This window comes from Vicugna pacos, chromosome 30 (genome assembly GCF_048564905.1).
Source record: "Vicugna pacos chromosome 30, VicPac4, whole genome shotgun sequence".
In the NCBI taxonomy this organism is placed as follows: domain Eukaryota; kingdom Metazoa; phylum Chordata; class Mammalia; order Artiodactyla; family Camelidae; genus Vicugna; species Vicugna pacos.
In genome coordinates, this window is record NC_133016.1 from 14,142,856 (window position 1) to 14,157,028 (window position 14,173).

Below are 14,173 nucleotides of genomic sequence, written 5' to 3' on the forward strand. Positions count from 1 at the left end.
GTCGTAAGTGTCTGGTAGCATATTGATCAAAAGCCAGTTTCTCTCTTTCAAGGAGCAAAACTGTTTAAGGGAATGAAGGAGTGCACGTGCACTCATGTGCACACACAGAGCAGGTGATTTTGATAAGTGGACTTGGAGCAGCTAACCATGTTCAAGTGAGTACTAACTCATTTGTTAAACAGCATTTGGGTATCTGGGCTAAAGAAATTACTAAAATTATAAATTGCCAGAAATAAATTTAATGAGATTTAACGGTTTTCACCTAAAACTGTTAGTTAACAGGACCAGAGATTTTAAACCCTTCTGGATAAACTTTTAAAATTTGAGTCAGCCACTTTCGTTACTAATAGATACGTCGAAATTTGACAGGAGGGAAAAATACAGTACTGTGAATTCGTGAAGCAACAGGAATTAATATCTTTTAATCAAGTATTTATTATTTTAACAACCAAAAGATAACAATGTTAATATACAGAGAACATGATTTAAGGTTGAAAATGAATTGGCCAAATGTATGTGTTAAAAGGTCTTTCACAAAAGGCTAGTGAAACAAAGCAGCTTGTTCCTTCTTACGTTTTAAAATCTTAAAACTATAGAAAGTATTGGTAAATTTTTTTTTTTTAGTATTGGTAAATTTGATTTTTTAATTTTTCTGTTTTTGCAATTTAAATTAAATTTAAAAATTTTTCAGTATTTTAAAAGCTCAGTGTTTGAAAAGAGTACATAAGACTTAATTTTGATTCAGTTAATTAAACAATAAACCTGAGGGCATATTTGTCTAGGAGTGTGGTCGAGATACTGATTTGCCTTTGAGGCACCAATGTATTTATACATGTTTCTGAAAAAAATTATGCATAAGTTTTTGTGTTAAAATAGTCACTCTCTGAAACCCCAGTGTCACTAGATAATGTTTAGTTCCTTTGTATGTAAGCACATTAATTTGTCTGGTGATGTCAGTGTATCTTATGTATTTCATAGTTACGTTGCCTTGGATCAAGTGGAAGCAGAAGGGCAAGAAATAAAATAAAAGTTTATAACACTCCTTAATATAGACCATCTCAGATTAATGACGTCTGAAATTAAGGGTAAGATTAATATCAAGAGTTTTGTTTTACGGGGGAGGGTGTAGCTCAGTGGTAGAGCACATGCTTAGCATGCACAAGGTCCTGGGTTCAATCCCCAGTACCTCCATTAAAAAAATAATAAGTAATTAACACCCCCCCAAAAAAAAGTTTTGTTTTACACTTTCGTACACTTGACCTATTTGGGTAGTTGCTAAAGTGCCTCATCTTACATATTGCCGACCTCATCCTATTAATACTTGACAATTTGAAAACCCAGTGAAAATAATTTCATGCTTGTAAAGGACAGGGCATCAGATTTATATTGTTTATATGACTTTTCTATAACTCGGTTGCTTTATACAAACAATTTCATAATTATTCAAATTGTAAATAGTGAAAAGTGAATGTTTACAGGTAACTAACATGTTTCACTATGGGAAGTTTTACAAATAAACATGCCCAGTTGACATTATTTAAATTACCAAGCTGAAATGCTGCTGTTTTCTCCTGAAACTGAGTATGTATGTGTTTGTGTTTGTGTGTGTATATATATGTATATACACGCATGTATACATATTTATATATAACATTGAATTTTCCAAATGAATAGAAAGCATTTAAAAAATATAACTAGCTATTTTAACTGAAGCCATCCATAAGGTAGTATTTTCTGGAAAACAGATGCTAGGTTTATTGTTTGTTTTGTCAGACAGCAAAAAAACAAACAAAAAATCCCCAACAAAACTTTTCCTTTGATTTTACTTATTTTGTTACAGAACAAGAAAAACTGATAGAGGTAACACACAATGATTATTTGCGCCCTCTGCTGCCATTCCACCCTGTGGTTATTTCATCCTGGAACATAGCAAACTACGTTGTAATTATCTGTAGTCTTATTTACTAGCTTACGAGCAGTGATGCGAGGACTTGTCCCTAGTACCAACCAAAGTTACTTTTGTCTCTGTCTTCAATAAACAAAATATTGAACAAATTCTCAGATTCCAAGAGAAGATACTTGAGGTAAATCTGAGGGATTGTAGAAATTTGCAGTTTAGCAAGGTAAAGAAGAGAATTTAGCAGAATTAAAGGAGAAGTGCATGGCATGTACATTAAAGGACTGAAAATTAAATAAACGATTTCTTAGGTGAGGGAGGAGATGAAGCCGGAAGGGCAAGGAGAAACCACAGCATGAAGTTCCTCTTGCCACGTGAAAGGGATCAGGCTCCCCTTTGTGTGCAAGGAGGGAGGAAGTTGAGTGAGGAGTCCGCAGTGACTCACAAGTGCTTCGCTTTTACATTGATTCTTAGGAAACAGCACATTGGGAGGGGAAGATAAATGTGGTTTGGGGTATGACATTGCCTTGAGCAGTGAAATGCTCTTCTGGCTTTAAGGTGGAGATGTCTCTTAGGTACACAGGCAGGAATGTGGTTTTAGATCTTAGGGCTAGAATTAGGGAACTAGGAGTCATTTAGGTGATGAAATACATGTATGAATGGAAGCATCTAGAGGGAGAAGGAAACTAAAAAGCAAATACTAGGGAATGCTAAAAAAAAATTACAGAATTGGTCAAGGAGAAGCCTGAAAGCAGACTATTAAACAGGACCCATAGTCGTCATTATCAAACGTAGAAATAGTGAAGTTAGGATAGCCAATTGTCAGTCCACCAAGTCGTGGAGACAATCTGTGTAGTACTTAATTATTAGAATCATTAATTACTTTAATACTCTTGGTTGAAAGGGCATCAGCAGACAGCATGATTCTGAAATCTTTCCAGCAAAGAAAATTAGAAGCTTTCATAGTCTGCCACTGAACATAGTTTTACATGACAATTAGCAAGGCTCGGAGATTGATGGCAACATTCCATAAGAGAGAATATGAAACACTGCTCTGAAGTTGTCATTAAAGGCTTTAGTCTTTTCTTATAATCAGGTGCTTCTCCTCCTGTATTTTGTTTGTAATTATAAATTTTGTCCCTGTCCATTTGAGAGCATTCTTTCATGACTGCTTTTATTCTCATAAAAGTTTTTAATTTTGCAAAGATGATTCCTCTGTTGGAATCCTGGCTGGGTCATTTAGTTTCTTTAGTGATAAAGTTTCTGTCTTTACAGAAGTATTGAATGTGCAAATTGTTAAAACAACTCTGTGTTTTCCAGTCAGTAATAGAGAATTCCTTCACTAGGTCCCTGTAATCTCCCTGTAATCATCCTTTGAGCAAGGATGGTAAAAATAGTGGGGCAGTTTCATTTCCCTGGCCACACAATTCTCTCAAAGAATTCAACGCATGGACAGCATGAGGAATGCTTCTGCGTGGGTTTAGCTTTGACTGCAGGTGACTTTTAAGTTTAAAAATAAATATTTAACCTAAAAACCGGGCAACAGCAGGGGGCCTGGGGTAAGTGCACAGGCCAACTCAAACCTCTGGGAAAGGCTTGTACAGAAGTAAATCAGTGTCCATTAAAAGGGGAGGCGAATAGATGCCACTTCATCTGATTTTTTTATTTGAATCTAGCAACTGCAAGGAGAAGACATTTGGGTGTTCACATTTTGGTTGAAGTTTTCTTACTATTTAAGAAAACATCTTCTGGAATTAAAAAAATTTTAACCCACAGTTTATATAACAGGAAGTTTTTTGTTTCCTCTTACCAATCAAAATATAAAATCCACTCAGTTTGGGAAGTACTAAAAACTTCGGTCCAATGTACTCACTTTTCAGAGTGCCCTAATGCAGTTCTCAGGACTCTCTTAAAACACATATGCTTCAGGATTTAGCTGGTTAATGGACATAGAACTTTATCACCTTTGTTGAAAATAGTGAACTGTATAAGCCTACTCTGGACTGTTCCATTTGTTATGTGAATAGCAAACTGTCTTGATTACTTTAGCTTTATAATTTGTCTTGAAGTCAGGTAGTATAATTCTTCAACTTTCTTCTTAATCAAGTTTTGTGGGTTTTTTTTTTTTTGGTTAGTTCCTTTGCATTTTGGTTTTGGAATCTGCTTATCAATTTCTAAAGCTTTATGATTGGACTGCCTTGATTATGGCATCTTATGTCTTTCAATCTATGAACGTTCATTTATTTAGATCTTTTTTAGGGCAATGTTTTATCGTTTTCAATATGGAGGCCCTTTCAGTAGATTTACTTCTAGCTGTTTAATGTTTGTTGACATTGTTGCAAATGGAATTTTAAACATTTCATTTTCCAGTTGTTTGCTACTAGTATATAGTAATACAGTTAGTTTTTGTATATTAGTGTGTCACTTTCATGAACTCTCTTATTAGTTCTAGTGACTTAAAAAAAAAAAGATTCCTTATGATTTTCTATGTAATCATCATACGCAAATAGAGTCAGTTTTAATTTTTCTTCCCAGCATTGCATCTTTATTTTTTCTTGCCTTATTTCGCTGTTTAGGAATTCCAGTACAATGTTGAATAGAAGTAGTGACAGTACACATGCTTATTACTTTGTTCTTGAATTTAGGGGGATAACATTTAGTGTTTCACCATTAAGTCATGTTAGTTTGCAAGATGTCCTTTGTCAAATTGACAAAGTTCCTTTCTATTTCTAATTTGCTTGAATTAGAAAAAAAATCACGAATGAGTGATAAATTTTGCCAAGTATTTTTTTGTGCATCTATTGAGATAATGATGTGTTTCCTTCTGTTAATATGGTGAATAATATAAATAGATTTTTTATAAATGTTAAGCCAGCCTTGGTTTCCTTGGATTAACTACACTTGGTCTTGATGTATTATTATTTTCGTGTATTACTGGATTAAATTAGCTAAATTAGTTTGCTAAGGATTTTTTGTGTTTGTGCTTATGAAGGATATTGCTCTATACATATATTGTAATTTCTTGGCCCATTTTTGATAGCAGGGTTATGCTGGTTATTCTTTAAATGTTTAGTAGAACTCACCAGTTTTTGGTGGGAGGATTTTTAAATACATATTTGATAGATATTGTAGTTATTGAATTTTCTGCATCACCCTGTGTCCACTTTGGTAAATTTTATTTTCCAAGGAATTTGTCTTTCATTTAAGTTGTCAAATTTATTAGCATAAAGTTTTTCATAATATTCTCTTCTTGTCTTTTAATGTATGAAATATCTATCTAGCTCTTTTTCATTTCTATTATTGGTAATTTCTCTCTGGAATCAGTCTTGCAGAGGGGTTAGAAATTTTATTAATCTTGTCAAGAATGAACTTCTGGCTTTGTTATTTTTCTATTTTATTAATTTATACACCTCTCTTTATTATTGTCTTTTTTCTACTTTGTGTTTAATTTGCTCATTTCTTTATCTTATTAATATAAAAATTTTGATCATAAATAGAAATCTATTCTAATGAGAAGCATTTAAAATTATAAATTTCAGGTGCATACTAAGTTTTTCTATGTTGCTTTTTATTATAATTTAATTCAAAATATTTTAAAGTTCTTTTATAATTTATCCTTTAGTTCATGGGTAATTTATTGCTTGATTTCCAAATATTTGGGAATTTTCCAGATACCCGATTTCTGTGGATTTTTAATTTACTTCTATTTCTGTAAGAGAACTTACTGTTTTCAGCTTTTTGGATAATTTTGAGACTTGTTTTATGTCCCAGCATAATAGTTTATCTTGGTGAATATTTCATATACACTTAAAAAGAATATATATCCTGCAGTTGTCAAGTTTATTTTTTATAAACGTCAATGAGTCAGGGTGGTTGATGCCTGCTCAGGTGATGTATATCTTTATTAATTTTATTTTTTGTTATTAATTACTGAGAGAGTAGTGTTACAAACTGCACCTATGATTGTATGTTTGACTTAAGCATAAATACATGATGTCTTTCTGATTAGTTGACACTTTAATGATAAATGTCTTTATATCTCTGGTAATACTCCCTGTGTTGAAACGTATTTGTTTTGTTTGAATTTACTATAGTTACTTTAACTTTCTTCTGATAGCATAGTTTTTACAACTTTTTAACTTTCCATTTATCTGTCTTTGTATTTAAAATGTCTCTTGTAGAAAACATTTAGTTGAGTCTCTCATTTAAAATCCAGTCTGATAGTCTCTGCCTTTAATTGGAATTATTCTATTTACATTTATATTAATGATTGATATGATTTCTTTAGGTCTACCATTTTCTTATTTGTTTTCTAGTTGTCCCATCTGTGTTTAGTTTTTCTATTCTTTTTTTACCTTTTTCCTTATATGTTAATCAAAATGTTTATAACAACACTGATACCACTTTTTCTTTAGTGGCTACTCTAGGGAATGCATTATGTTCCTTTCATACATCACTTAGATTTAACATATATGCCTCTTCACATAAAATATAGGAAACTTGAAACATTATAGTTCTGTTGACCTCCATCATTTGTGTCACATATATTTACAAGTTATGAACCCTATGATACAGTGTTACAACTTTTACTTAATGTCTTTTAACAGCTGTGAAAAATTATTTGCCATTATCTCTTCAAATATTGCTTCTGTTCCATTTTGTCTCTTCTTTCTTTCTTGAATTCCAATTACATGCACACCAGTCCTGGTGCCATGGATTCCAACAGCTCCTGGCAGCTTCCTTGGCCCCCGGCTACCAGTGGGCTCTCGCACACTTAGGCCTCCAGCCAACCCCAACTCCGGTGGCCCCAGGTACCCAATGGGCTCCCACAATCTCAGGCTCCCGCCCAATCCCTAAGGGTGGCCAGCTCCTGTGACACCTGTCTCCAGCTGGGCTCCTGCGAACCCAGGCCCTCAAGCGGGGCTCAGCGTCAGGCCAAGTGCTGTGAACACAGGCTTCTTTTTGTTTGTTTGTTTGTAATTGAAGTATAGTTGATTTACAGTGCTGTGTTAGTTTCAGGCGTAGAGCACAGTGATTTAGTTATACACATATAAGAACCAGAATTCTTTTTCAGATTCTAATCCATTATAGGTTATTACAAGGTACTGAATTTAGTTCCCTGTGCTGTGCAGTAGGCCCTTGTTATTGGACACAGACTTGTGACCCACCTCAGCGCTAGGCCAGCCTCCACGGCCTCAACCTCAAAGCCAACTCCATGGACCGAGTCTCCCAGGCCACCCCAGTGGCAGACCCAGATCCAGGCATAACTTCCCCGGGCCCGGCTCTAGGCTCCCTCCCGTTAGCTCTGCGCTGTTCTCTGTGACGTCAAGCACTAGGCCTGCCCCACCCGCTGACCCAGGCACCCGACCCACCTGCCCAGGGACTCGAGCCACAAGCCTTCACCTCTCCAGTCCCATGTGGACAAAGCTGGACGGCCCACCCAGAGTGTCTGGACCAGCTGACTGGTAAAACTGATTGCCCTTGAATTAAATATATACTATATTTAATTTAAAATATACTATATTAAATATACATACATTTAAACCCAACAAAACCCTGAACAAATAACAAAGCCTCTTTGATTTTGAGGTAGTGACTGGATATACTTTTATATATTATTTTATTTATTATTTATTACTTTCCTGTTTACTGGAACCACGGAGTGAGCAAACTCGGTTGGAATTTTGCCTTTATTACCAGGACAGGGATGTATTTCCATCTTACAAGGGGCACCGTGGGTAGAGAGCCACAGTCCCGATTCCCAGCGTGCTGGCGTCAAAGCCGCAGCCTGCCAGCGAGCGGAGTTGGCACCGCGTGGCCCCCGCGCCCGGGAAGCCGGCGCTGAGCGGGGATTAGAACGCCAGCATCTGATGCACAGGGTTGCTTCCTGCTCCCCCTTGGAGTCCTGACAAGAAATGACCTTGTTCAATCCTGCTGAGCTTCCTAGATTTACTGGGCTTATAGCAACACATGGGAAGGAGATTATGTTTATTTTTAAAACGTTAAAAAAAAAAATGTAACCTTCCCAAGGCCTGTGTGGTGCCTGCGTGCAACACACACACACACACACACACGCAGTGTATGTATAATCACTTCTAATTAACTTCAGCTCTTCCTGCAAAACTAAGTGTGAAGTCTTAAAGACTTGTCAGCTTCTTTGCCTGTGAAATTTATCTACTTTAATTGTGAATAACAATACATTCAAGGTTAGCTATAAATGACTCAGATTTCACAGGGAATCCAAAGTCTAAAAACCACATTTGAAGAGGAATACATCTGTGCAAAACATTTTTGTAGTATGCGTCCAGATCAAAATACAGTTATTTATGCTTATCCAGAATGCCGTCTTTTTTTTTTCTCTAAAGGAAGATTTTTTTCCCACATCTGTGAAAAAAATAGATTTCATTGATTTCAAAGCCCAGAAATAAAAGGTAGAAAGCAGTAAAGATGCCTAAAATGAAGACAAGTATATCATTATAGTAGATGGAAAAATGAATTTAGTTTACAAGATCACGAAATAAAATATTCAAGGAGCAAATGTTAAAGAAGATTAAGAATGCTCCCCGCCTTCTTGGTAGCTTTGAGCGTCCCGCACACCCTTCCAGACTTCACCACTAGATGTCACAAAGAGCCCAGCGAAACGCGGTAGGCAAGCCACCCGAGAGCAGTGGGTTACAGAACCTTTTAAAGTTTTTCCTGATTTTGTAGTTAATTCAGATAGGAAGTAATTTCTTTTGGGGTTTTGTGTCAAAATATTCATTGTGGATTAATTTTAAGTAAGATATTAGAAACTATTAGAAAATGGGATTGGTTATCAAATCTGGGAAACGATTCTCTTAAAGCGTTGAGAGCATCTCCAGGCGTATGTGGCGCCGTGCCAGAGCCGTAGGAACGTCTGCTGTGTACTCAGCTTAGCTTAGGACCTCTTAGCATTGCTTTCCTTTTAAAATAGCCATGGGCCTGTCAGGTGTGCCGTCACCAAGACTTCGTAGGATTTTTCATAAAACTAATCCGGTGAAAAAAGAAAGGGCAGGACCTTAATGATCAGGTGAGAATGTTTGAATTTAGACTTTGAGATCCACTAATCAAAGTAATTGTGGAAGACTAGATGGGATGGGTTGAAGTTTAGAGAGAATTTGACTCAATATAAGGAAGAACTTCCTAAAAATAAAACAGCTCGTCTTTTAAACACAGCATCTTACGAAGCAGTGGGGTCCTCGTCACAGGAAAGATATCAGGATCCACAGAGGCTCTCAGTGGGCCAGAGAAAATCTCTCTGTGGGGTGGAAAGTGATGGCCAAGAGCATCAGAGTCACATTTCTACAGTCAGTGAGGTCAATCATTTAACAGCCAAGAAGGCAGCAGGAAAAGAATTGAGAATGTGTGCTTAGGTGACTACAAATATGTATTTGAGTTTCCTTAACCAAGGAAAATTGGGTTCTTCAGGCCCCATATGGGAATTATGGTGGTTGCGCTGGTTTGTGGGACCCTGAGAAACACTGGTAAGAAGGGACCACTTGACTTCTGTGCTTCCAGCCACTGGTTCCTCAGTCTTCTCCATCCCAAGGGCACAAGATCTAGTAGCTTCTTCTCTTCTAACCAAAAGTTGATCTTCACTCAATCTGTCTTTAAAATCTGAAAGTAACTCAAGTGACATCTTCCCAGTGTGTTGCAGTTTATGAGGGAACAATGCCTTCAGGCTGAACGAAAGGAATGAAAGTCAGTCTGGGAGTGGATGGTCTCAGCCGGCCTGTAGGAGAGGAAGTAAGCCCTTGTTTGACCTCCTAACCGTTGTCCTCTCTGCCAAGAGGATAAGCCCCAGAGTGTGGCTGGCCCTTGAAGTGTATCACATGAGCTCCAGAGATTGATAAAAAAAAAAACAAAACAAAGTATTTCCACATATTCTTGGCTCTTAAAAAACAAAAAACAAAAAACTACAGCTGAGATATAACTTAAGCCCACCCAAGACCTCGAGGTAGAGTGTGTGACCCTAATACAAATCAGGAGCATGACTTGATTGTCTATCCAAACACATCCACTAAAAAGCAGGTTTTATAACATCTTTCTAAATTCAGAGTTTGGTAAAACATCACATGGTTAGACGAAGACAGATTTAAAATTTCCTTCTTAAGACAATAATGAAAAAAATTTACACATGCTTGCATTTTCTACATGTGCCAAAGAGTTAACCGCTGGACTGTTTACCTGGATTCTTGACCAGGGGTTAAAAGAAATCCTTTCTCCTTCATTCCCCGTGGACAAAGACCACTCACAGTATCATAGAAGCTTAGAGCTGGGGTGGACCACCAGGGTCAGTTAGCTCCATCTCAGTTCCACAGATGACAGAACTGAGGCCTGGGGTGACTTGTTTTGACCAGCGTCTCCCTGTCCTTCCACCACACAATCTCCTTCCCAGAGGACGGGGGCTCGAGTGCAGAGGAACATCTGCCCTGACCCAGGACACCCCTTCATCTGCCCCTCCATGGATTGGGAAGAGAGATGCCCAGGTGGAAGAGGAAAGAGGGTATATTCAGTGGTTCTTACTATTTTACCACAAGGAATGAGTGTATGAACTGCTCGCCCCCCCCCCCCCCCCCACGCACATTGCAAGCCCCGTGCTTTTCTACTTTTTTTTTTTTTAATGGAGGTACTAGGGACTGAACCCAGGACCTCATGCATGCTAAGTATGTGCCCTACCACTGAGCTGTACCCCCTCCCCCCAGGACCCTGTGCTTTGAAACTTTAGTTGTATGAAACAAACCCCTTTTGTTAAGTACACATTTTTAAAAAATCCTTCAAGACAAGCATTACTATCAACTCAACCTTCTGATCAGTAGAGAAACCCAGGGTGATGTAAGCTCAGCTCACTGCGAAGGAACTTAGTGTTTAGCCTGAGCAAACTTCCAAATGATTTCCTCTAGGAGTACTGAAGTGTAGGAACCAGGAAAGGACCTCCGGGGCTCTGGGAGCTCAGGCTGGTAATGCTGGCCCGAAGCTTACTCACAGGATGCCTTGGCCTTGACATCGTTGGTTCCGCTCTCTGAGTGAGCCGTGGTTCTTCCTGGGACAGGTGTGAGGTGAAGGCACGACCCAAGCCCCATCATCCTGCACCTGGATCATTGCAACGGCTCCTCCCTGTCTCCCTGCTTCCACGCTGCCTCATCCCCTTGAGTGTCTGCTCAGCGGAGCAGCTGGTAACGTCATTTAACACTCCACTGCCCCCAGCTCGGCAGTGGCTCCACATCTCACTCGAGCAAAAGCGGAGCCCTGACAGCGGTTCACAAGCGAACCCCTCACCCACCCCCTAATCTGACTCCTGCCTCTGCCCTCCCACCCGCCCCCTTATTCCTCCGACTCTGTCTCCCACTCTGACCTTCAGCTCGGTGGGTTGAGTCACACGGGCCCACCTGCTGTTTCTCAGTCCTTTCGGGAGCAGTCCCAACTCTGGGCCTTTGTGCCTGCTCTTGCCACTCCCTAGAACTCTCTCCTCCCGGGTGTCTCAAAGCCCGGCCCCCTCATCTCTGCAGTCTTTACTCAGATGCCACCTTCTCACTGCCCTCTTCCGGGCCACCCCATCTGAAATGGCCACAGCCCTCTCCCCACCTCCCTACTTTCCACCTCTCTTCCCTGCTTTATTTTTTTTCTTATCAATATCTAAGAACCCAAATATTTTACTTGTTTGCTGTCTGTCTTCCCTAGCAGAATGTAAACTTTGTGAGGCTAGAAATCACGGTCTCTTTTGTTTACTGCGGTATTTAGTGCCTAGGAGAATGCTTGGCACGTGGCTAGTACTCAATAAATATTTGTTGAGGGAAACCACGAATGAACGTAAGTCATCCCACGACGGTCTGTACAACGTCAGGCTGTGACTTCAGGGTTTCCAGGTAAAGTAATGAAACACTTGCAGTGAGCTCTAGATGCAACATTCTAGGGTAACCTGCCCAGAACCGCGGATGAGGAGAAGTAGGCTGTCATCCAGGCCTGGCTGAAGTCTCACTGTGTGACCTGAGGCAAGTTGTGTAACCTCTCTGTGCCTTATCGTTCCTACTTTATGAGGGAGAAAATGAATACTGGTCTTAAGTCTCTCACTCGATTTTATAAGAGTCAAGTGAAGCGAGGCCTACAAGCTCTTTGGAAAGTTAGACGTCCCATCCCAACGTGAGAGCTTTCTCCTTCTTTCAAAGATTACATGTAGGACCCAAAGAGAAAGACTGAAGGGAGGTTCTGAATCCAGTGTTGAGGGAGAAATATGCAAAGAAGTGAAGGAAAGAGGGCATGGAATGCTCAGTATGTAAAACCCCAGACAGAAACACTGAGAAGAGAATGTTCAAGGTCTGTGTCCTTTGACCCTCACGTGACACCCACAGCAGCGCCTGGGGAGGTAAAATACTCTTTGCCCCAAGCAAGTTAGGGCGAGTGATGAGAAGGACCTGACCACAGTATCATAACAGCAATAGCTACTGCTTGCTTTACTTTCTATCATGGGCTCCATACTCTCAGTTTTAACTGAGTTACTACACCCTCGCTACACTGTGCCGTAGGCAGGTACGTATCATGGTCTCTTCTGTACAGGTCAGAATATGGAGGCTTACAGAAGCCCAGGAATTGGATCAAGCTCGCATGTCTAGAGCCTGGCGTGTCAAACCTGTCTGCTGCTGCCCTCCCTGCTACTCTGCTTTCCATTCAGGCTCAGCCGAATAAGAGAAAAGGGTGTGAATCTGGATTCTAGATACAAACCCTGGAATTTTTATAAGGTGGAACTCTCGTGTTCTTCCTTATAATCAGCATCTCTCAATGTGATACATACATAGTCAGATGCTATCTTTCCTGATTCTCCAGCATTTGAGTTAATCTTGTTTTTTATTTATTTTATTGTTAATGGAGGTACTGGGGATTGAACCCAGGACCTCATGCATGCTGAACATGTACTCTGCCACTGAGCTATACCCCGCAACCCCTTAAATCTTGTCTCCTTAAATGGCTTTGAATTTCCCACCTGTCCCTAACATAGTTTTGGGCACGCAGTGGGTTCTCAAGTAATTATTTGGTTAGATGGGCTCTGTTCCCTGAATGCTGATAGCTACTATATGATAATTTCCGGGAAACTAGAATTTTAAGTCTTCTCAATCTCCTGTCCCTGGCCCTCCAAAAGAAAATGAAGATTACCTTAGAGAGGTCAGTGAGGAATAGAAGGTTCCATTTAAGGATTTTTAGAAGAGTGAGTTGATGGTGGTGATCTTGACTCTTATTTGTACATCTAAATAGACTCAGGAAACTTAAATATTTTAACCCCAAACACATCAATATATCAATTTATTATTATTTATTTATTACGTTATTTTCTAAAATATGCACAGTACATAAAAAAAAAAGAATTGATCTAATTTCCACCCAATTGTATCATTCTGGGATATTCATGGTTCAAGGCACCTAAAATGCACTCGAGTTCTGGAGAAAGAAGGTAACTTTCAGAGGACTGACCGGTTTTCCTTCCTCCCGCCGGGCTGTGCTGGGAAAGCACCGCAGGCTATGAGAGTGTAAATTACCGCTTAACCTAAAGGCCCTTTAACTGACGTAGAAACTGATTGCCCGCAACTTGGCATTGAGAGACCTGAAACCACAGTGAACGTAGCTATAGTAAAAGAGGAAAACAAATGTAATGAGGATGCATATTCATTCAAAGAGTCTAGATGTGTATTTACACAAAAGTCACAGCCAAGCCTACCTTTCAAGTTCCTTAGGAAGATTTCCATCGAAGAGGGAGGAGCAGGGAGAAGGGATGGTCTCCCGACTCCAAAATACCTCCGTGTGCTGCCCAGCTCCACGGGAGACGATGAATTCATTCCCCTGTATTTTCATACCAAGGGATCTACTATAAACATGGAAAATGAATCTCATGTTTCTTCTTTATTTTTCCACTGTACACAGTGGAAACATGTTCCTTATTTTTCTTTTATTCTTTATTTTTCAGTAGCTGGAGCAGTGAGAAGAAAGCCTGTATATTTATTCTCTCTCTCTTTTAGGATAACTTCCTTATAATACGAACATTGAGAGATATCACTGACATTTACGTTGAAGACCAGTTAGATTTTAGTAACTGTTTTCTCTGCTGAGGTCTGGTACTACATAAGTTGACTCATATATTTTCTGTGTGGTAATAGGTTCCAATCTGTATACATGTATAAACGTTCAGGGTTTTGATGATCAGTGTTGCACCATTCCTCCAAACAGCATCTATGATGTCTTAAAGAACAATAAATCATTAGCAACCTAGGT